The sequence below is a fragment of the Monodon monoceros genome, unplaced genomic scaffold, assembly GCF_005190385.1.
Source record: "Monodon monoceros isolate NGI ecotype Baffin Bay Population unplaced genomic scaffold, NGI_Narwhal_1 Super_Scaffold_20, whole genome shotgun sequence".
Lineage (NCBI taxonomy): Eukaryota > Metazoa > Chordata > Mammalia > Artiodactyla > Monodontidae > Monodon > Monodon monoceros.
In genome coordinates, this window is record NW_021703777.1 from 14,094,437 (window position 1) to 14,118,524 (window position 24,088).

The 24,088-nt window shown below is 36.8% G+C and overlaps 1 protein-coding gene across 2 annotated transcripts in view; it reads right to left on the reverse strand.

Moving 5' to 3' along the window:
- The window catches only part of UNC5C (unc-5 netrin receptor C), a 402,361-nt gene that overhangs the window by 320,766 nt on the left and 57,507 nt on the right, over positions 1-24,088 (reverse strand). The window lies entirely within an intron of this gene.

Sequence of the window (24,088 nt, forward strand, 5' to 3'; positions counted from 1 at the left end):
CATTCAAAATACAATTAACATCCAGAAGAGAGAGAATCAAGTATTCACATTAATCTAAACAAAATTTCAGTTTTACCTTAGAAATATCTCAAGGTGATAAAATGGGATTAATGGTAGTATGAAAACAATACATTCTCATTATTTTCTAGTCAGTTAAGTTGTTTACTGAGTCTCTTTCTACTAAAAAAAACACCAGCGAAAACACTGGGTCTTTCATTGGGCAAGTCACCTTCAGCTTGCAGTTGCACAGCTCAAACCAAGTGTTTTTCTTAATCCTTTGTCGGTCCCAGTGCCTGCCACACAGGAGGAAGTCTGTCAGAGCTGATGCCTGTGATGATACCGATGGTGCTTGTAACGCTGCTGGCAAAATCAGGCTGCTTCCTCACCTAAGATGTCCTTTCATGTGTGGGAATTTGGCCACATAAGAGGAAACGTTTCTTTGTCCCTTTCGATTTTCTCATTTTTATCTTGTGGTTATGTGATTGGCACTTGGAATTACTTACTGACTTTTTATTTGTTTACTGATTCCCACAATTCTTCCCTCAATCAACCTGATAGAGCCTTGGGGTTTCTTAGGTGAGGGAATAGAAAGAAGATGATATGCTGTACTAACATAAAATATAACCACATTCAAAAACAGTTAGTGCTGCTTTTAAACTGCTATTGAATGGGTAAAATATTTCCTCAATACTTGCTCACTTTCCCTCCCTCTCTCTCTATAAATACCTTCTCTTTGACATATGCATGTGTAAACAGATTATACCTAAGTGGATACACAGTAAATAATTATAAATTTAGACAACAAAAAATAAAACACTCAAACCAGTCACAGGATAATGGCATAATGTACACTATGGATTTACTTATAAATTCAAGAAGTACTTATTGAGTGATAAATATGTTCTTGGTACTATATTAGGCATTAGGGATAAAATCATAAACAAGACCCTTTCCCTGCCCATAAAGGCCCTTATCGGCCTAAAAACATTATAGTGGAGAATACAGTCAAGTTAACCTTGAATATAATAATGAAATCCTCAGGAGAAATTCCTAGTTCAAGGGTAAGTTCTTATAATATGGAAACACGCAGGAGGTAACTGTCTTAAGGGAAAGTCAGATAAAGCTTTCTGGATATGAGTAAGAATTAAATCTGTAATGTTTTAGCCCTTCCCGAAAAAACACAGTTATTACTAGCAAGCATCCTGGGTTTAGGTGACAAATTTAAAAACAACTTATGCAGATGATTTTCTTCCAATGTATTCAAATAATTAATGAATGGCCTTTCTCTCGTTAAGTGTATTCAAGAAATTTACATGTATATGTAAGTGTGCTCTTTGATTCTCCAGATTACTTGATTAAGGTGGATACTCAAATCACATACTACAAAGTCACCACATGCATTCAGGCACTTGAACGTGAAATAACACACAGTTGGTGAACATTTAGGGGTCACAAAGGGGTGAAGGCCTTGAGGGGTGAAGGACTTGCTCTGCTAGTCTTCAAATCTTAGAGGGTGGCAGTGTCTTTGATCTGTCTGCCTTTTAAACAGGAAACCTGGAAAAATCTCCAATGATCATTTGATCTGTTTCTGGTGGGGCAGGTAGTCCTCCGGCTGCCACCCTCCAACATGCTGTGGCTCCCCACCAGCTAAACCCCGGGCTTTTACGTTGGAGAAAAACCAGGCTTCCAGTCACATAGAGGGCTAAAGAAAGGGCTGATGAATAAAGCCAGTGATTGGAGTGGCAACCAAGCTGCAGGATCCAGTTACCACCTCTGTCCTGGGACAAGTGGTCACAGGGACGGTGGAGCAGGTAAATGTGTAGAAGCATTGGTAACAAGTGAGAGCAAGAAGCTTCTGCCGCTAAGAGGAAGGGTTCTCAGGAAGCAGTAGGGGCAGGAGAGGTCTCAGCTTAGGAAGACACCAGCCTCTTCCGATTCAAAGGGCAAGAGGCCCAAGTGTGCAATCAGTGGTGGACACAGATGAGGCACAAACAGAGGCTGATGCTCAGGTGACAAACCATGAAGCAGAAGGATGCACAAACCCACTCTAATGGAAAGTAGGAAAATAGTAGGTGGAGTAAAGGATAGGGCTGGAAGCCTACAGAATCTTAGTGCTGCAAAATCCTCCAAGTCGAAACTACAAATAATCCCCGTGACTTACATGACTTTTGAGACAGAGCGAAACCGTGACGGGGCTTAAGAAAATGTGGGATTATAACTCTTATATCACTGTAAATGTAAATCTTAGGCATAAGTCTTAGAGCAACATTTACATCCGTTTAACCATTCATTCACTTGATCAACGGGCCTATGCTGACTCCTTATTTTCAAACCACAGTTTTGGGTACTTCCTACACAAAGATGAATAAGAAGCAGGTTCTGCCCTCTGGGGATAGTCTAGGGAGGGAAAGAAATATGTAAACAAACCGGAGGTTTCTCACCTAAGTATTTTTAAACTCTACAACCATATTATTAAATTACTAATATTCAGTTCAATAAAGGAACATTTTAATAAAATGATTGATGATTATTATAAACGAGGATTCTCAGGAAGTAGAAGATGAAATTCATCAGTATAAGTACTTTTATGTAAGGTGAAAACATGAGCTTACATAGAGCTTTATTATTCACAAGGTACCATTTCTACCACATCACAGAAAAGCACTGGATGTGTGGATGCAAAGAAACATCGCATTTTAGTGACCTAATACGGTCGATGTGGAAACTACTGATAGTGAACTACAGCATAAGGCTCATCTAAAAAGCTCTGTTTTGCTTTTACTTTTAAGGAAAATACTTGGAGAAGGCTAAGTAGGGCTGCCGGGAGGAGTTGGAACATCACTGGCAGGCTGCATAATAATGAATTGGTTCCTACCAAAGTGAAATTGTTACTGTTCGTTTTTGTCATTTACAATTGATTCATGTGCTGCATCTGGCATTTTAATCTTAGCATTTGCAAGCCTTTCCATCTTTCTTTAAGACATGAGAATTAGTTAAAGACAGTTAAAAGATGACAAGTATCGAGCACAGCATTATTAAGAAGAGTCTGATTAGAGAAGTTTCTTTCCAAGCCTTAGGAATTGCTATTTGACAGTATCCTGTGTGGTACGTGAAAGGCTTTTTTTAAGCTAGAAAAGTAAGAGAATCTAAAATAGTAGTATTTTAAATTCTTTAACTCGTGAACATAATACGTGTACTCTCATGCATTATCTACAGAAAGTATAATTAAATATAGGACACCATTTCACTAATAATACTTCCAAATGTCACAGATGCATTTCTTAAATATAAATAAATTCACATCATTTTGTAACTGAAATGACTTATGGGAATTATTTGTTTGAAGTTCTCTTAAAAGTCATTGTCTTACTTTCTTATCATGAACATGAAAAAAATTCCAAATTGGCTTTTGCTTCAACCTGAATCTATTGAAGAGTATCTTCCCACCTATCCTTCCTGTAAATTGTGAAACTGAAAAAAAAAAATAATGATTTAAAACAATAAATAAAAGAATCATTTTCAGAACTTAGGACATTTATTTGTATTCTGAATAGGGTTAAGCGCTATGTTTTAACTTTGGGAAAAATAAGTGAAGAGTTCTGATGTTCACATGAAATAATATAATCAGGTGTTAAATAATAAAAAAAGAAATTCTTTTGGAGCTTTTCACAGAGAGATGATCCAGGCCGAACATGCATTCCCAGCGATGCATTCCCAGCGTGGTTTGCCTGTTTCACGTGGTTCACCGAGAACCACATGACTGCCTGACATCCTACTACCATGGCACAGAGTCCCAAATGAAACTGTACGGGTCACTTGCAGGCCATTTTAAGTAAACAATAAAAAATTTAAAACAAATGGCCATAAAGACTTCGGAACACTCATGAGGGGAAGAGGATGAATTATTTTAAATAGACTCCCTATATTATCCATCCCTGTCAGGGGATAGCTTCTCAAGCCATATTGTTGCCTATAACTTCCGTCTCCCAAAAAAATGAAGAAATGGGGGCTTCCCTGGTGGCGCAGTGGTTGAGAATCTGACTGCTAATGCAGGGGACCCGGGTTCGCACCCTGGTCTGGGAGGATCCCACACGCCGTGGAGCAACTAGGTCCATGAGCCATAACTACCGAGCCTGCGCGTCTGGAGCCTGTGCTCCGCAACAAGAGAGCCTGCGATAGTGAGAGGCCCGTGCACCGCGATGAAGAGTGCCCCCCCCCTTGCCACAACTAGAGAAAGCCCTCGCACAGAAACGAAGACCCAACACAGCAAAAATTAATTAATTAATAAACTTTAAAAAAATGAAGGAATAAAGAGGCTTAACTATGAAAACTGGCATACTGACACACTTTGGAGTAGCCAACTTGGAAGCAGACCCTCCAGCCCTAGTCAAGCTTTCAGATGACTCTGGTCCCTGCTGTTAGCTTGACTGCCTCCTCATGAAAGATTCTGTTAGACCCAACCAACTAAGCTCATCCACGATACCTGATCTTCAGAACCTGTATAAACATATTGTTTACAAATGTTATAAAATGTTTTTGTTTTAAGCTGCTAAATTTTGGGGTAACTTGTTATCCAGCAATAGATAACTAATGCAATAACACTATTTTTGGAGGGTAGAGAAGGCATAGGATTCCAGGAAATGCAATTGATGTGTGGGGGGGGGGGCAGGGAAGAGAGTCACATAAAGAACAATCATAGATATAAACAGAAGAGGAGAGAGGAGAGAGAGAATAGGAGCTTTGCAATATATATTTATTTTCTTTTCAGATTGTCCCTGGAATTTACAATCATTATTCTGTAGCAACATATCCCATAGTTGACCAAAACTGCTGCATAGATTCTAAAACTGTTTTGAAAAGCCACAAAATTATGTGAAAGTTAAGTGAAGCCCTGTGTCCAGATATTCACTGCATAAAGTATTGTTTCCAGGAGGGCCTCTGAGGAAGGGTCAATATTTTAAAGGGAAGGATGAGTGAGCAATGTAACATGGATCCATTTATCAGTTTAGCTGGTACTGCCTGGTCAGCAGAGGATGGAACACACCACAAGGACATCACAACACTAGGGAAGATGGGGACTGCACTTTTGAATGAGATACTGCCCTAGAAGTGGGAACCCTCCCTGAGTAGCTCTAGTGTGGGGATAAAGGAAAGCTGATGGATAATAAAGGGCAGAGAAAAGGGCCAGGAGAAAACTGCAGCAATATGTTATGGCAATAAATTATAAGAGTGGATAAAGTGAGGACTCAAAACAAAGTAAGGCTATTTCATAATAGGTTTTGAGATGGGTCAGATAGTTATCAAATTTTATGCTTAACACACATTTATAACTAGAGCAGGAAAACAAGCAACATTCTGGTTTGATAAATATTTCATAGAGGTGATAAAGAAAACCCATTTCTAGCAAGGCCAAATTACCCTTATGGTCTATTTGCTTAGCTAAGCAGAAATTACTAATTATTCTTTTTAAATTGCAAGAAACTGCCTTGTTTTTAAAAAATATATGAAATATTTAATCTCTCAACAAGATAGATTAATGGTGCTGAAAAAGTTCTTGCTATGTCGGGAAACAATTTTTTTTATGTTTAACCTTGTCAAAGAAAAGATACAAAGATGGAAACCATTATCCAAGTCAAATGAAGCCAAATTAGGAAATTTAAAAATACTTTTCATACAGCTTCTTAAATTTAAATATAGGAAAAATGGCTGAAACTTAAAACTCTTTATTTCTGAGGGCCAAGAATGAGGGAGCCAGTGGTGAGGAGTCTTGAATTTAAAGCAGAAAAAAAGATTTTCCTTGAGAGTATTGATTTTGGTTTGAAATTGGATTAATAAAAATAATATATTATTATATTTATTTTATATTGTTATAAATATAAATAAATAAAGGCCTCAAACATCTCTGTTAAATCTAAACAAAATCTAGCTCTGCAGATAATGGGAATCAGAGTCAGAGCATATTTTGCATAGTTTCTGTTTATTTCCTTAAGGATAAGGACACAACCTATTTACAAATCTATTCAAAATTTACAGAGACTGCAATTTTAAAGAATCGGTGTATATTAAAATATCTGCTGAAGGAATATTAAGCAAAACTCACCAAAAAGATCAAAATGAAAAATCTTTGGTAGCTTCCATTTTATGTTTTTGCTGTAATAGTCTGTCATAGATATGTTATTTAAAGAAAAAATACTTTGCATTCTAAAGTATTTTAATTAATCCACAAAAGTATAAATTAAATTCCTGTGATGAAGGAGTGAGAGGCCTTTCATTTCACATTTCCATCACAAGTTCTACTTTTCTGTTTAAGTTTTCCAAAATATTCGTGTATGAAATAAGTTCTAAAGTTTTTATCTGACTTTTTTTCACAAATATTCCTCCAATATGGGAATCATGAGAGACAGATGACTACTCACTTTTCAACTATATAACTTTCCAACCACTGAGACAATACTAAGTTGTGATTTTTAGGTAATAGTTTTGTCTCATTCTCCATTTATTTCAATATCCTATGTTTCTTTAGTGAGGACATGAAGACTAAAGAATGGAAGTCCAGAATGAATGGTTCATTTTATCCTTTGTAGCATCATTTCACTGCATCATGTTCCCTGTGCTGAGCCCCATGGTACATATATAAATTCACCTTTCAATCATTTGTGTGGGTTAATGACACTGAGTAATAGCACATTAGCAAAGTGCCATTCCAGACACCAGCCAGGCATGCCAAACAGATAATCTGACAATCGTTTCAGATTCATTTTCCACAAACAGAAACACTGCTCAGGCTTATTAACTGGCAAATCTGCATAAGGCACGGCATAGAGCACAGAGCCTCCATTAAAAGCAGCAATCCATCTCATTAATGTAATTTACAAGGATATTTGGCCCATTCTATTGTTTTAAAATATAAAAAAAAATGCCCCTATTCAAAAAGCTGTCATCTATTTATAGCAAATTCTTATCATGTCCCTTATGCTTCACTGAAATGAAAGGATCATAAATTGGTTAATGACAATTGTTACTCAAATATCTTATATTTTGCTGCCAACGGTACAGAGCATTTGGAATTTAACTCCTGTTAGCTTCCTCAAAATATAATCTGATGATAGACTCACCCAATGATAATTAATGATGAAGCCTCTTCTTTTGGTTTTGACTTTCTCCTTACAAGTTGCCTTAAAATTTGCCCTTGGAAATTGTGATCAGGGACCTGTTGTACCGCAAATATCTAAGACATGATTTTAATAAAGATGTGCTTGCCTAAGATTTCTGCCCCGTCCCCATCTGTTTTAACACCTACGAATGGGAAGTTCACTTGTGAATACTGAAGTTCTCACTATGTAGCTGAGCAAAATATGCCCTTTTTCTCTCTTGAGAGCTTGCTGCTTCTTTGTGCTTTATGAACAGTGTGTTGCATCCTTTCTTCCTTTTGCTGGGAAATGTCCCTGCATTTATCTTTAGATTTCATGGTAAGAGAAAATTCCATTTAGAATTCATGACTTTAACAATGGTATAATTTTCTTTCATTTTCTCCTGATACAAGTATAACTTTATGTTAAATTGAGGTGACCTGTTCTTAAGTATTCATCTTCAAGAAAGCTATCAAAAGATGAAATGTTACTAGAGATGGTCACATTCAGGCAGATTTTCAAAGTCAGTGACCTATGCTGAAATTACTCCTGAAATATTAAGATCTCCACTCTTCTGTGGCATATTCCAAGTCTAATATCACTTGCACTGAAGACTTCTTCATGGGGGAGACAGTAGCCATTAATGACTTAATTGTGAGAGAGTAAGGTCAATATAGTGTCTCAGAAGGGCAGCATTCTGGAAGGGAACTGTTTGTTAGGATAATAGCTCCCACCTGACAGTCTGTTTCTTTTCGCGGTCCAACTCCCTCACATAGATCACAGGGTTTTTCAACCCTGATAGGCTGCAATCACAAAACACATTTTTCCTCGGCCTTCAATGTTTTCTGTGTTGAAGACAATGATATTTCATATAATCAAATTGCTTACTTATATCACCTAAACCTTCAGCGATAAATTCTTCCTTCAATGGTTCTGTACTTGATATTTTTCCTTTCACTCAGAAAGCATCAGTGTTATTATTTTTACCCTCTGATGTTTATATTGCATTCCTCAGAGTAGATTTGTCTTCTGTGACTGGTCCTCAGCCACAAAGTTGAGATGCAGTCCAACTGGGCTTGACATATACACACACACACATATATACACACATATATATGCATATATATATATATATATATATATATACACAAACATAGACATACATATAAATACATAAACACACACACACACATTTTTTTGGTCATACATATAGTTAAAAAAAGACATGGAGCAACAGGATAAAGAGTAAAACCTAAGAACCAGAAAATGTAGAAACAAAGACATAATTATATACAAACAAAAACAGAAATAAATAATAAAAAACACTTAGAAAAACACACGGATTATAATGTAGAGCTCATTAAATTACATAAATCGAACCCATTTGCCCATACAGCACCAGAGCAAGAAAGAGGAATTTACCAGAATCCCATTAGTCCCCCTCATGCTGTCTTCAAGTCACTACTCACAACATCCAAGTGTAATCACTATTTTGACTTCTAACACCACAGATTAGTTGTCCCCGTTTTTGAATTTTTTGTGTTTGCTTTACAATGCCTTGGTTTACATTGGTTTACCTACATCACCAAGCACATTCCCGGTGAAGGTGTTTCCACCTCCTTGTCTTCACCACAGCCTGCCCTGCACGCTACCGAGCAGCCGCAGCTGGGAGTCAAGCTGGGGTTCTACCTCCTGCTCTGTTCACTCGTATCTGAGGTCAAATGTCTCCGCTTTCCCGAAGACAAAGGCATAATCTAATTTTAAATTGGGAGGTGTCTGTATACTCTGTGCTCTGAAAACTGACTTAAGGATGATAGAAACTCCAGGGACCCTGAGAAAAACCCATGATTGAAGAGAACATATGAGAACATGGAATATGAATCAGAGACCCATTTGGGGTCTTGCTTCAGTCATTCCCTCTTCTTTGTTCCATCTCCCAATCTATAAAGAGGAAGTAATAATGACACCCAATTTGAAGAGTTGCTGAGAGAACTAAGTGATGGCACATATTAAAAATACAAGTGGCGCTATGAATTTTACATGCCGGGCCCTTTCTCTTCACTTTTGTTCTATGACATTAGAATATACAAAAACAAAAACAGCAAGCACAACTTGCTCCTAGGAAACCTCCATGGTCAGTATTAATTTTTCATACGATTAATTCATTAGTTATTTTAATTCTCTCAATGCTTGACCCTGAATAAAAACTATTACCAGCTTATTCATTCCCTGAATAGGCAGCATGATCACTAGTGATAACAAGAAGGTCCCCACTACACTTCTCAGAGGAATGAAGTACTTTGAAAAGTTCATGTAATTATGCCAGGCACATACTATGTTTCCCTGCATTACTACATACTATTGAGTACAGGCCAAGATTCCCAGTCACATAAGCAAATACTTCTGATCAAAGATCGTATGATGCATTGTAATAATAGGGCCCATTTTATTCACTTCTATTAATATTCACTAACTGAAGTCGGTTTGTCCAACTTCTTACTTCAAATGTATCATTCGATCTCACTCCATTTCTTGGCCTTTCCTTTTAAACACATCCTTTCTAGAATTAGAGAACTTCCCCCTGGGCTCATTGCAGATTTCTCCAGTAAATAAGCCCTATTTTTCAGCTGTTAGTTATGCTCTCTTGCTTCAGATCTCTGATACATGGATTAGCTTCTCAGTAAATATTTCTGTTTGAAAGCAGTTGGTCTCCAGTCTTTGTAAAGTCTTAAAAAGGCCTGGCATATACCATCTCCACAGGGTATTTTGCAGTTGTAAAAGGAATGGCAGTTTGGAGATGACAGACAGTGAGTTATTTTCTTTGCCCCAGAAGGTAACAGTAGATTACGGATAAAACATTGCACAAATGACATAAAATTTCACATAACCAAGTGAAAAACAATAAAACTTTTTAGAACTGGGGTGTCCATTAGTTTTGTCAGAGAACATTTCCTTTACCTCTATCACTTTTCCTAAATTTAAAAACACAATTGATATTTTGATATAGTTTCTAAAATGTTATAATTTTTTCATATGCTACAAAGAACCATACATCTCATATTAATCAAAAAAAAAAAGAAAAAAAAACCCAAAATATACCAAAAAGTCCTGTATGACATAAAGATTGCACAGGCTGAAAAGCAGCTGATGTAATGAGAACAGCCCAGGCCAGGCCTAAGTTCCAAGTTCATGGCCCTTCCTAGCTGTGGGAACTTGGGCAAGTTTCTCACATCCTCATTCATAAAATAAGAACAGGGAGACTTGAATTGCAATTTGTCATGAAGATTTAGCAATGTCTTATTTATCCATTGTTTTACATATATTAAGTTGTGTCTCACAACAAGATTAAGTGCCCAATGAAAGCAGACTATCATTTGTTACTAATTTGGGAACTTAAAACACTCAGGTGTTCGTATGTGAAAAAATCCCCAATACATATTGGTTTGGGGTGGCATTTTGTTCAGATCAGATCAGGCCAATGTGATCACGTACATGGTTAGTACTGTTTGGGAAGAGTCCCCCCCCCCTTTTTTTTAAAAAAAAAACAGTATTGCTTTGAAGAGAAGTCATATGACTCTACTAATAAAAACTATACTACATATAAGATAGATAACCAACAAGGACCTACTGTATAGCACAGGGAACTCTACTCAACATTCTGTGATAACCTATATGAGAAAAGAATCTAAAAAGAATGAATATATGTACATGTATAACTGAATCACTTTGCTGTACACCTGAAACTAACACATTGTAAATTAACTAATCAATTATACTCCAATAAAAAAAAGTTGGAGAACTGAAGTTCTGTAATATTAAGTAATTTGCCTAAGATCACATATTAAACAGTGGAGGTGATATGTGAAAAAAATTATAGTTGTTTAATATTAAATAATACATATTATAGCAGTAAGAATTTTTCCATACTTTTAAAAAAAATCTTCTTAACCCTCCGAGCTATATACTATTCTTATCCCAAGTTTACAGAAAAGAAAACCAAGGCTGGTAGCGATAAAGTAGCTCTTCAGGGTCACCCAGAGTCTTTTCATCCAGGTCTGCCTGCCTCCAGAGCTTGTGCTCTTTTCTATAACCTTGTATGGGGAAAAGTTATCTGATACCAAATTCACTCATTTGGACATATCCAGAATCTGAATTACGACAGTTTGTGACCATGTGTATGTGTTCCTGTGCACACACAACAGGCACAATTATGAGAAAGACAGCCAGCAAAACACAATATGGATTTTAACTTGAATAAAAATGTCTAAAGCTAACCATTAGGATGATTAAGTCAGACTGCTCATATATTTGGGGAAGGAACAGACGGTATAAGGATGCAGGGAGCCATCTTCCTAAAAACTGGAGAACGATTTTGCCAACTGGTTGTGACACAGATTAGGTAACCTCTTGAGATCCCCTTTCGCCCAGTGATTTTGTTAATCTTTGTATGTTACACACATAGGCAGACTACTAATTTGGAAATAAGATTGCATTGTGAGAGTAAAAACTATGAGATCAATACAAAATAGATCACAGGAAAGAAAACTGCAAAATTAAAAAGACTCCTGCTTCCCAGGCCAAAGACTTAAGTGATGACATAACCAAGAAAAGAATATGTCAGTGTAAGGGGGTAAATAATGTGGATCGAAGAAAGGGAAAAAGTCCGAGAAACTGAAGCTGGTGTAACCATGCTAAGAGTACTGTCTGAGGAGAGGGCTCTGTGATCTGCCAGACAGGTATACCCCACATGAGATGGAGACTCCGAGCTGTCAGAGCTCTCGCCACCTTCTAACCAGAACTCCTTTGGATGCTCCCACTCTGATCCATCCACATTCACCAGACAACTTCCCCAAAGGGTAGACCACACACCAGCCTTTTTCTTCATCAAGTGTATATTACATTAGAACTTTCCTAAATTTAGAATAGTACTGTCTTTGCAAAAAGCATGATTTTTGTGAAAAAACTGTCATCTAGACACAACTGCTTTCAGCTGTTTTCACACCTAAGCGCACATTCTCATACTTCAGAGCACAGGCTTTGTAGCTCAATTACCTGGGCTGGAATCACAGCCCTAGTGTTCACTAGTCATGTGATCCTGACCAATTATGTAGCCTCTCTCTGGGACCAATAATAGTACCTAGTTTATAGACTGATATGCAATTTAAATAAGTTAATATGTGTAAATGCTTAGAATGGTGCATGGAACATAGTGCTCAATACATTTTAACTATTATTGTTGATATTGATACATTTTGTTGATACATTTAAATTTATTGATACATTTTATTAAATTTATTCATACATTTTGTTGATATTGATACACTTTAACTATTATTATTGATATTGATTTTATTGTTACTAGTCTAGATTTTTAATTTAGCTCAGTTCTACCACTCTCCAAACCCAATACCCAACCTCAACCCCTTATTCAGTCCTTACACCATCCCCTCTCTATACTGACAAGCTCCTACCTTTTGGTTTTTGCTCCCAAAGCTCCTTCCACCACGTCATTCATTCTCAATTAACATCACTTCTTTTCTGTAATAACCCTTGCTAACGAAGGGTGGGCCTAGTGCCTCTGTCATCAATCTTCCTGACTCACAGGACAAGGGTAAGAGATTGTCATTCTTCTTGTTTCTCGCTATCACTTTTCCCAAGGTCACTCACCAACCTCTCCTCTTTTAATATCTGTGCTACCTGACATTTACTTTCCATAATCAGTTAATGATACTCTTCCATGTATTTCAGTGGTTCGGGACTGCTTCACATTCCCTATATATCCCTCCTGTCATCTTTATGGACAATACTGATGATCCTTCTACTATCTGGGTGGTTGTTTCTATTCCACACCCTTGTTGTAAATTAAACTGATGTATATGCTCCCCCACAAACAGTTCAGTTAGTTTAAACTGGCACAAGTGCCTTTTCTTTAATTGATCTGGTTTTTATTGTTTTATTATTTGGTTCTGTCAATAACAGACACAATGGTCTATCATGTCCAGAATCTAGGTTTGCATTTTATTTGAACATCTACCTTTAAGAACTGTGGTATGCTTTTTATGGTCTGACTATGTGTCCCTCCTCTCCCCAAATTCACATGTTGAAATCCTAATGCCCAAGGTGATGGTATTAGTAGGTGGGGCCTTTGGGAGGTGATGAAGTCATGAGGATGGAACCCTCATGAATGGGATTAATGCCTTACAGAAGAGGATCCAGAGAGACCTCTAGTGTTTCCACCATGTGAAGACACAGTGAGAAGTTGCTAGCTATGAACCAGGAAGTGGCCCTTACCTGACTATGCTGGTGCCTTGATCTTGGACTTCCAGCCCCCAGAACCATGAGAAATAAATTTCTGTTAAAAGCTACCACCCAGTCTGTGGTATTTTGTTATAGCAGCACAGATAAATAGCAGCTTTATTCTTATGTCTATTTGTATGCAGACTTACATGAATTTTTATTTTCCAGGTCATTCTTGATTTTAAATAGTCTCCCCCATTATCTTTATATGCACATTCTTTCTTGTCATGTGTCTGTGTTTTTTGGTTAAAAAAAACTTATCACTGTTCCTGTGTGAGCTTATATGATATGGAGTTTTAGGCCACTGGATAGATCCCTGAGTGTATGACTAAAGATCATGCCAGAAGCAAGAGATACGTTTTGTATCCTGTGATATGGGAAAGAAAGTCAGTCACTCTTAAGATGAATGACTGCTAAGCTCTATAATCAAGGTATAGAACAAAGAAATTAAGGTTTTACAGAGATACTCCTCAGGCTTGTTTTCTAAATGACTGGAGCAAATTTGGAATTTGGAATTTTCCAAATTCCACAGGACTGGAGCAAACTCCTCAAAGACACCATTCTCTGCTTCCTGACATTGTCATGCAACACTAGAGTTTTAATTTTCTTTCAGCAGGAGATGGAATCCAAGCTTAATCTGGACTTGGAGGTGCTAAATTTAGAGGTTCCCTGAGTTGTGCAACCATCATGACCTGGGGAGTGTTTAGTCAGCCACTGACAGACTTTGTGAAATAATGATAGAGGTGAGAAACTTTGAAGTACTTGCCAACATAGCCTGTAAGAGCATCTGAGAGCCCAAGAATTGGCATTTATTTGACAAAGTGCAGACATTACAATCTAAGGAGGTGAAGTGGGACCTCTAGACTACCAGACAATACACACAGCACAGGGCACTACTTAAGCAGAAGGCAACTCACAGTAAAGGGCTGCAGCATCAACTCTGGTTTATGGAATTAGGGGATTTCAATCCTGGCTGCCCATTGGAATCACCTGGAGGACTTTTACCAAACATGGATGCCAGGTCTCACCCCAATGAATCCAATTGTTCTGGATGGCGGACCAAGGCTGAGTACTTGTAAAAGCTCCCTTAGATAGTACAAACATGCAGCCAGGATTGAGATCTTGTAGTGTAAACCAGAGCAGAGGATAGAAACTATGTTATCATTTGAGTGGACTGTATTTTCCCCCTTAGTTACCTAAAGGTACATTTGAAACAATATGGCGGTTTAGAATGTAACAACTACAATACCCAGTGGAAGGTCTGAAATGCCAGATGAACTGGCATTTAACAGAGATGAGTCCTCATACCCTAAGGAATAGCTTAGTTTATAAGAGACCCAAGAATGTGAATGTATTTTCCACCCAGAAACCTTCCCTCTCCGCCAAAAAGTAATTTACCTTTCATGGATGTGATGGTTAATTTTATGTGTCAACAGATGGGGCGAAAGAGTGCCCAGATATTTGGTTAAATATTATTCTGGGTGTGTCTGTGAGGAGGTTTCTGGATGAGATTAACATTTGAATCAGTAGAGGTAGACTTAGTAAAGCAGATTGCCTTCCCCAATGTCAGTGGGCCTTACCGAGTCCTTCGAAGGCCTGAAGAGAACAAAAAGGCTGAGTAAGGGAGAATTAGCTCTCTCTGCCTATCTTTGAGCTGCGAACATCAGTCTTGAGCTGGAACATATACCATTGACTCTCCTGTTTCTCAAGCCTTCAGTTCAGAATGGGACTTTACTATCAGCTCCCCTGGGTCTCTAGCTTGCTGGCTGCAGATCTGGGGACTTCTCAGCCTCCATAATCATGTAAGCCAATTCTTTATAAAAATCTGTTTTTATATATTGGTTCTGTTTCTCTGGAGAACTCTGACATACAAAGGAACATTGGTTTATTACTTCTGAGATACTTGTTACTTTAGGAAACAGTTGCCTAAAAATACTAGCTGCCCTGTCCTCAGAAATGGGCAATAAATGCTACCATTTGCACGTATATATGATGGAATCTGGCTGAGAATTTTCTCAAAGATCACCCCCTGTCACTTTTCTGCCATTGCACACAGCCTGCTCGTTATGCCTCAGACAGAAAAAAAAAAAAGCAAGATGACCACAATGGAATTCGACGGAATAGCAGCAGGGAGTTCCAGCAGTTCCCACAAGCCAGCCCTTTATAAGCACCAGCCCATCACTACCTTGTTTTCAAGACCTCCTGCTAATAGTCAATGCCTGGGTTTGGTTCTGGTATATTAGACTGTCCCCTGGCAAAGAACTCAAGTTTCATTCAGGCATAATAAATCATCAGTCTCACACTAGCAAATAATTCACCCAGACTCCCTTCTGTCTTCCCTTCTTTGACAGTTCATCTCCTGTCAAGTGAACTAAAAAGGATATTAATGTTCTTCATTTTGCAACTATTAAAGTCAAATCAGCATTTTTCATATTACCTTTAACCCCTTCCCTTTATAAAATAAAGACGTACTCCTTAACTCTACCAATGTAAGCGTGTATATTTAAAGGAATGTATATTTCTCTCTAGTCGTTATGTTAGTTAGGAACTGCTTACTAGAAATCTTAAACAATTATAATTTTAAGTTGGTGGAATATGACTTTAGTATAAAAAATGGCAGTGATAAGCTTTTCTTACTTCAACAATCAGATACAGTCCCATTCTAGGAATAAATGAAATAAAGCTAAGAAAAAGATCCATTTATGGTTCTATATTCTATTAATGATTCTCTACGGCTCAGAAGCTACCTTAAAAAAATCACCCCAAATCAGGCCTCTGCTGACCTGCAGGTTTGCTCCCCTTGATACAATCTCTGAATAAAGTAAATGTACCCCCAGATTTTCCCTTGATTTCTTATTTTTACTGTTTTCAACCTGGATTCCATTAAGCATGGGGCAAATCTGTGTATAACTAATTTTAGTGATACCCTCAGAAACAAGGAAAAAAATCAAGGAAAAAAAAAAGAAAATGTTTCTTGAAGAATAATATATGACAAACAAGTTAACTATACAGAGAAAATGAGATTCTCAATACAATTCTTAGGGGCAGCCCATTCATTCATTCATCCATTAATTCATGTTCTAACATGTCAGGCACCATTCTAGACATTGGGGTGAAGTAAACAGAGTTCTTGCCCTTTTGTTGCTTATATTCTAGTAGTCAAGAGACAAACAATAAATAGGCAAAACCAACAACCATAGTACATCAAAGAGTGGTAGGTGCCACTGAGAAAAATAAAGAATGGTGATGAAGAAGGGCTTCTCTAACAAGGAGACCTAAAGGAAGTGAGGGAGTGAGCCATGCAGGGGGGTCTACGTTAGGCTTTGTGGTTCATAGTAAGGACACTGGTTTTCCCTCTGAGTGAAATAGGGAGCCATTCAATGATTTCAAGCAGAAGAGTGACATGATCTGACACATTAAAATGATCGTTTTACCATTCTACTGAGATTGTCTCGTAGCAAGGAAGGGTTTGATCTTCCAAACAGGTGTAAAGACATTATCAGTGCTCAGGAGTTCCCGGTCCCCTTTTTCTGCCTGGGCATACAAGAAGTACATTTCCAAGCCCCTCTGCCGTTAGCGGGGCCACAGGACTGGGGTTGGACAATGAGATGGGAGCAGTAGTGGCCTGTGTCACTTTTATGCTCTAGGATTCTCCAGTCTCATCACCTACTGCTTCAGCTGGTGACAGTGAATGGTGCAGCCTCCATCAGCCTGGATCCCTGAATGACTGTAAGAAGTTGTCCCCAGCCCCTTTCATCTTGTCAAAATAAAGTAGACATTTGTGAATAAGATATATGAATTGTATCATAAAATTGTATCAAAAAATCTACAAACAATAAATGCTGGAGAGGGTGTGGAGAAAAGTAAACCCTCCTACACCATTGATGGGAATGTAAATTGGTGCAGCCACTATGGAGAACAGTATGGAGGTTCCTTAAAAAACTAAAAATAGAGCTACCATATGATCCAGCAATCCCACTCCTGGGCGTGTATCCGGAGAAAACCATAATTTGGAAAGATACATGCACCCCAATGTTCATTGCAGCACTATTTACAATAGCCAGGACATGGAAGCAACCTAAATGCCCATCAACAGAGGAATGCATAAAGAAGATGTGGTATATATATAAACAATGGAATATTACTCAGCCATAAAAAGAATGAAATAATGCCACTGCAGCGACACGGATGGACCTAGAGGTTGTCATACTGAGTGAAATAAGTCAGAAAGAGAAAGACAAATATCATATGAGGGACTTCCCTGGTGGCACAGTGGTTAAGAATCCGCCTGTTAATGCAGGGGACACGGGTTTGATCCCTGGTCCAGGAAGATCCCATGTGCCATGGAGCAACTAAGCCCACGCGCCACAACTACTGAGTCTGCATGCCCTAGAGCCTGCGTGCCACAACTACTGAGCCCACGTGCTGCAACTACTGAAGCCGCCGTGCCTAGAGCCCGTGCTCCACAGCAAGAGAAGCCCGTGCACTGCAACAAAGAGTAGCCCCCCGCTCGCTGCAACTAGAGAAAGCCCACGTGCAGAAACAGAGACCCAACGCAGCCAAAAATTTAATAAAAACAAACAAATGTGATATGATATTGCTTATATGTGGAATCTAAAAAATGGTACAAATGAACCTATTTACAAAACAGAAATAGAGTCACAGATGTAGAAAACAAACTTATGGTTACCAAGGGGGAAGGGGAGGAAGGATAAATTAGGAGATTGGGATTGACATCTACACACTACTGTATGTAAAATAGATAACTAATAAGAGCCTATTGTATAGCACAGGGAGCTCTACTCAATACTCTGTAATGACCTATATGGGAATAGAATATAAAAAAGAGTGGGTATAGGTATATATATAACTGATTCACTTTGTTGTACAGCAGAAACTAACACAACGTTGTAAATCAACTATACTCCAATAAATTTTTTTTAAAAAGATATATGAATTTTTTTGTATTAAGCCAGTGAGGTTTGGAGAGTTGAGAGTCATTGCTGCAAAAGCCTGGTCTGTTCCGATGAAATCAACTAGTTAGGAAATATGACTCAGTCCAGCGATGCCAGTAGCTTAGACCAAGGTGAAAGGAGTGGAGGCGAGATTCTGGATAAATTTTGAAGGTAAAACCAAACCTTTTGACAAATTCCTGTTATTTTGATAAGAAATTATTTTTTAACCTGAAAACACTTTCTAAACTTTTGTCCTTGCTTACAAAATATTTAGCAAATGACAAATATAATTCATCCAAACATATATAAATCTCTTTTGGTTGATGCAATGTAATTCCTATAAAGTGGTCTCAAAACAAATGCAGTGATGAATATCTGACATTTATATTCTGCCTTCCTTTCTTTAGTATGAGCATATATTTTGAAAAAAATACATAAATTTCCATTTAATGCAACATGGTATGTTATTAATTACATGTTCCAGCAACGATTTCCAATAAAAAGACATTTAATTTTTAAAAGCTCACTGCACTAAACTGCATTGGGAATTACTAGATATCTTATGCTGAGACAGAATATGACAATGTCTATTATAGTGATACTAAGTGAGTTATGCTTAAAATTGTGCCTAAAGTTAAATATCATAAGCTATTTATTTAGCAAAAATGTAGTAAGGAAACAATTATGTGTGAGAATCTATGCAAGGCACATGAGTCATGATCAAATAAAGAAATTACTGCACTTTCTAAGATCAATGCCTACAGCCTGAAGTATGCACTTTATGTTTAGAAAAACACGATGTATAAGGACCTTCATGTGGTCCCAAAGTAAATTAACAGTGTCATAACATTATATAATATAGACTCCCTCCTCACAAGTCAGTGGAATACTCATATTTTCTCTGTGCATTTCACAAGTACTTTAAAACTGAATGATTATATTGATGATTATAAAATGGTCCTAAATTAGTAGAGGCCAGATATGCAATACATCCTGAGTTTTAGTTATTTTTAAAGGGGAAAAGAAAAGAGATGTTGTTTTGATGTTTTGTCATCATATTTTTCTATAACTTATTTTGAAATTAAATCTCAGCTATGGGTTTAAAGGGTCAAGGTATCAGCTAGGGTTCTGTAAACTACATTTCTGCTTTACCCAGATGGTCACTTTTATGAGTAATACTAGGAACAGAATAACCACAGGTTCAAATATGCATTTAATTATACAATCTTCCATTATCTTTTCCATTAAGAATATTGTTATAGTTAAGAAAATGTTAGATGACATTAACTGATTTTATAAATCTATGTCAGAAACGAACTCTAAAAAATATTTTTCTGAAAAATATCAGGTTTCTTAAGGGGCACCCTTTGCTGAAATATTTTTATCTGATTTAATCAGCTTTGATTTTTTAAAAATCAGTCTTTACCTTTTTAGTTTCTGATTTGTTCAATTTCAAAGTGTCAAATATACATGAAAGAAATTAAATGTATAATTTCATAATTTATAACCATTACAGAAAGTTTTAATTATTTTAACCCAGTGTAAAAAATGTTCCTGAAAATACTGCATACTCACCACTGACAACATCCCCTCCGCCTAAGTTTTAAACTATATGCAAGCATCACTTTCTAGGCGATCTTTTCCTAACCTATAAAATACAGGCATTCACCGTCTACAGTCTCTTTCCTCTCTAACATTCTTTGACTCCAAATCATTGCCATGTCAACACCCTTTGGCATCCCTTCTTGATATTCCTACTGCAACTGCCTTCATTCAGGTTCTCATCACCCAAACTTGAATTCAACACAGAGGTTTCCCAAGCATACTGTGTTCTTATCTCTAATCTGGACTCATCCCCATCAGCCGCCACATTGCGATCAGAGTTATTCTCTAATGCAAGTCTGATCATCTGAGTTACTCCTTGGCTTAAAAAGTCTTTAATGTATTTCTTCTTCCAGATCCTGGAAGAACCCAGATGGTCCTGGGTCTTACCACCTCATCTGAATGCTCCTCCACCATGACCCCTGGCCCCCAGTATATTTCCCTTTTATAGAAGTTATCACAATGTACTATGATGATTGATTTATTGCCATCCTTCCTGCTAGTCTCCTTGAGAGTGGGTAAAACATTTGATTTGGGATCCTTTGTGTTTATCACATTGCCCTGTACCTGATAGTGAACAGTATGTGCTTGTTGAATGAACAAAGATGTGAATGAATAGACATCTCTAATACTTGAATACAAGGTTTTCATAAAGGACTGAAGTACCATATTCTCTAAGATGCTACAAATATTTATTCCCATTTGAAAATATGCCCACAAATCTCCAGCACATATTTTGCCACGAGAGATACAAAAGGGAAATACCATATAAACACTACACTCTGTGGTATACTTTTTAATATTCATACATAAAATCACTCAAAGTAAAACATTGCTTTTTGCCTAGTTTATTCTCTTTAGACAAAGAAACCAGACTGGTTAGATTTATGAGATGGTTAAACGTGCTATGTATTGATTTACAGCATTACACTTACACTTACGTGCCACCAAAGTTTTTCTTTTTAAGAAAGAAACTACAAATGTTAAATGATATACTAGAGAACTCCTTCCTACCACATCCTAGTTATTTTAAATGGAATCTAAATATGGGGTCTAAATTAAGAGAATACATGTAAGTTTCATGCAGCATAATTTAGAACAGGAAGTTTCCCTGGTAACCATGTATAAGTTGGCAAGCAGCAAAAGAAACTATAGCCCTAGGTTCTTGTAAAGAAATAGTAAGTATACTTTATGACCTTGAATTCTTTATTGGTTAACTCCTTCCTCCTGGTGATTTTAAGTTTGTCTTTTTCATTTAAATTACCTGTTTACAGGTAGGTGGAAGAGACTTTTAGTAAATCCCATCCCATTTTCTTTAAAACTTTTCAGATGTTCTGTGATAACCTTTCTTATTTCTTCGATTAATACACTGGTCCAATCAATAAAGCAATCTTTAGCTTCCTTCAGTCAAACTACAGTGAGCTCAAATGATTTTTTAAATACTCTATCCTGGAAATGTTCTGGAAATAATGAAGGCAATAGCAGGAATATTGATCTTAAACTTATTTCTTTATTTATGTTCACATTAAAGAACTTCAAAAAATACTGTACTACTGAATGCAATATGCTGCTACTATTATTCATAATATTATTATTCATAGTAACGAAGAGAAATATAATGTTCTGAAGAGAATTTTCCATTAATTTATTTGATATAAATATAAGAAAAGAAAAAGATAAATGAATTACACTTTATATACTCCCTAACAACAATAACCCAGGTCTTCCTAGCTTTGTTTTAGGAGATTTTTAAAAGAAATTTTTCTTACGATCAAACAGTGCAATACTTCCGTAACTTCTGAAAATTAGTTCTTTGCTAAGAGGCATACCTAACATGTTTTTGAGTACTGCAACGTCAATCCTTTGGAATCTGTGATTCTTTGCAACCAGTACTCTAATTATTATATATGATTTTTAAGGAGAAAAATGCATGTACAGGCAAATTCTACCATTAACAACAGGAACTCATAACACAAATTAATGGTAGCACACGCTCCTTAGTGGTTAATATAACATTTACAAAAGCTTTTTGTTAACTGTAGCAATATGCTGAAACTTCAGGACCATCTGGAAATAATTCTATTCACAGTCTCAGGAGGAAGCAAGAGTTGTTAGCACAGAATATTTCAAATATTTAGATAACTTTAGATAACGATAATGTTAGGTATAGTAGCTCACTCTCACATGGATATGCATGCCCTCCAGCTTTCTGCGGTAGCCTCAGAAAAGATCAGTTAGAAAAATGAGAAGTTGACTAAACCATGCCATTTGGCAGATATTTATTTATTCTCTGCTACATTAAATTGTGCTATGAACAAAGGGGATGAGGGTATAACAATGTAATAAAAATGAGAGAATTCAGGAAAGGAAGAAGGTAAGGGAGGGAGGGAGGAAGGAAAAAGTAAGAAATACACTTTTCAAGATCTAAGAAGTTATGATAGAGTAACGCAATAGTGATGCCTATTAAGAAGGCAGAGGTCAATTTCTGGCGACAGGGAATTGCAGGCAGAAGAACCAAAGGTTCTAGGTGGAAAGTACAGTGGCATTTATAAGGAACAGAATGAAGGCAAGTGGAGCTCAGTGAGAAATGGTGAAGTGCACAGGGAGAAAATGAGGAGTGGGATGGGATGCAGAAGATGAGTTTTGGGGTGAAGGAAGAAGGGAGAGAAATCAAGAATTCTGTCGTGAACAGCCTATTCCAGGTAGAGATATCAAATATGCAGTTGACTATATGATTCTGGATTTCAGGCTGAAATTTTGAATTTAGGAGGCATCACAGAGTTGAAATTTCAATCCACGGGGCTAAATGAGATTACCTAAAAAAGATAATCAGGGTCATGGCACACAACTGAAATAATACATGCGGAAGCCTTAATACATAGTAGAGACCAGAGAGGGACTCAGGATGGAGCTCTCAGACCCCAACACTTAAGAGTTGTAAAGAAAAAGAGGAGTCAGAAAAGGAGACTGAAAAAAAGATCTGAGAGGTAGAGAGATGGAGGGAAACATGAAAGGAGAATATGATTTCAGAGCAGTCAAAAGAAGTATTTCAAGAAGATGGAAGGGGTTGAAAGGGTCAAATTCAAATACAGCAAGTTACCAAAAGTCTTTATAGAAGCAACTCAAAGGGGAAAAGCATTAAAATGTGACAATGCTAAATATTTTGAACTTTTCAAGATATTTCTGCCAATAAACATCCTGAAGTTCATAGTGAAATAAGCATTCAACCACATTTTATTGCTTACCTGAATTGCTGATCCCATTGTGAACTTTTAATTAATACATAAAAGGAGCCCCTACATTAATTTATTCTAATCCTTATAAAGTAATTAACATCTTGACTATGACTCAGATTCTGAATGTCTATATGTATGAAATAAAGCATAATTAACATTATTATTAGATTCATAATCAGCATTTTAGTGAGTGACCTTATTGCTTCACTAAAACCTTACTGAAATGTCAGCATAATTACAAATATAAATGGAAAAGAAAATTACCATTCAGTAGTTATCTGTCAATAATCTTCCTACTAAGAGGAAAATTTTGTTTCTGAATACATGTATCCATTAGTAATATTGATTAAAAGAACATCTAAGACCTAGTCCATTGTCTCAGTTTTTAATTTGTGTTAAAAAATAAACAACAAAACACTTTAAAAGATAAAATATTCTGTAAGTATAAAATGCTTTAAACTGAACAACTACTGAATTACATACCCAGGCAGGTCTCATTTCACTGTACTAGATCAATTATAGAATATACTTTATTTCTGTAATTTTTATATATTTCCTCTTTCTCCCACTAGATAAAAGGGTCTTCATGGCAGTAACTAGGTTTATCTAATTCCCCAGTGCTTAGCTCATGGGATAGAGTAGGAACTTAATACATATCTGGTGAATGAACAAATGAATAGGCAGGTGGTACCACAAAAATAAGAGGGAATATACAAATTGCGTCCTTTCTAAGGTTATAATATTGGCAAATAAAACATTTTTCAATGACTGGCCAAAAAAGTGATATATGTATATTCTATCTATCTATTCTATCTATTCTTTCTATCTATCTATCTATCTATCTATCTATCTATCTATCTATCTATCT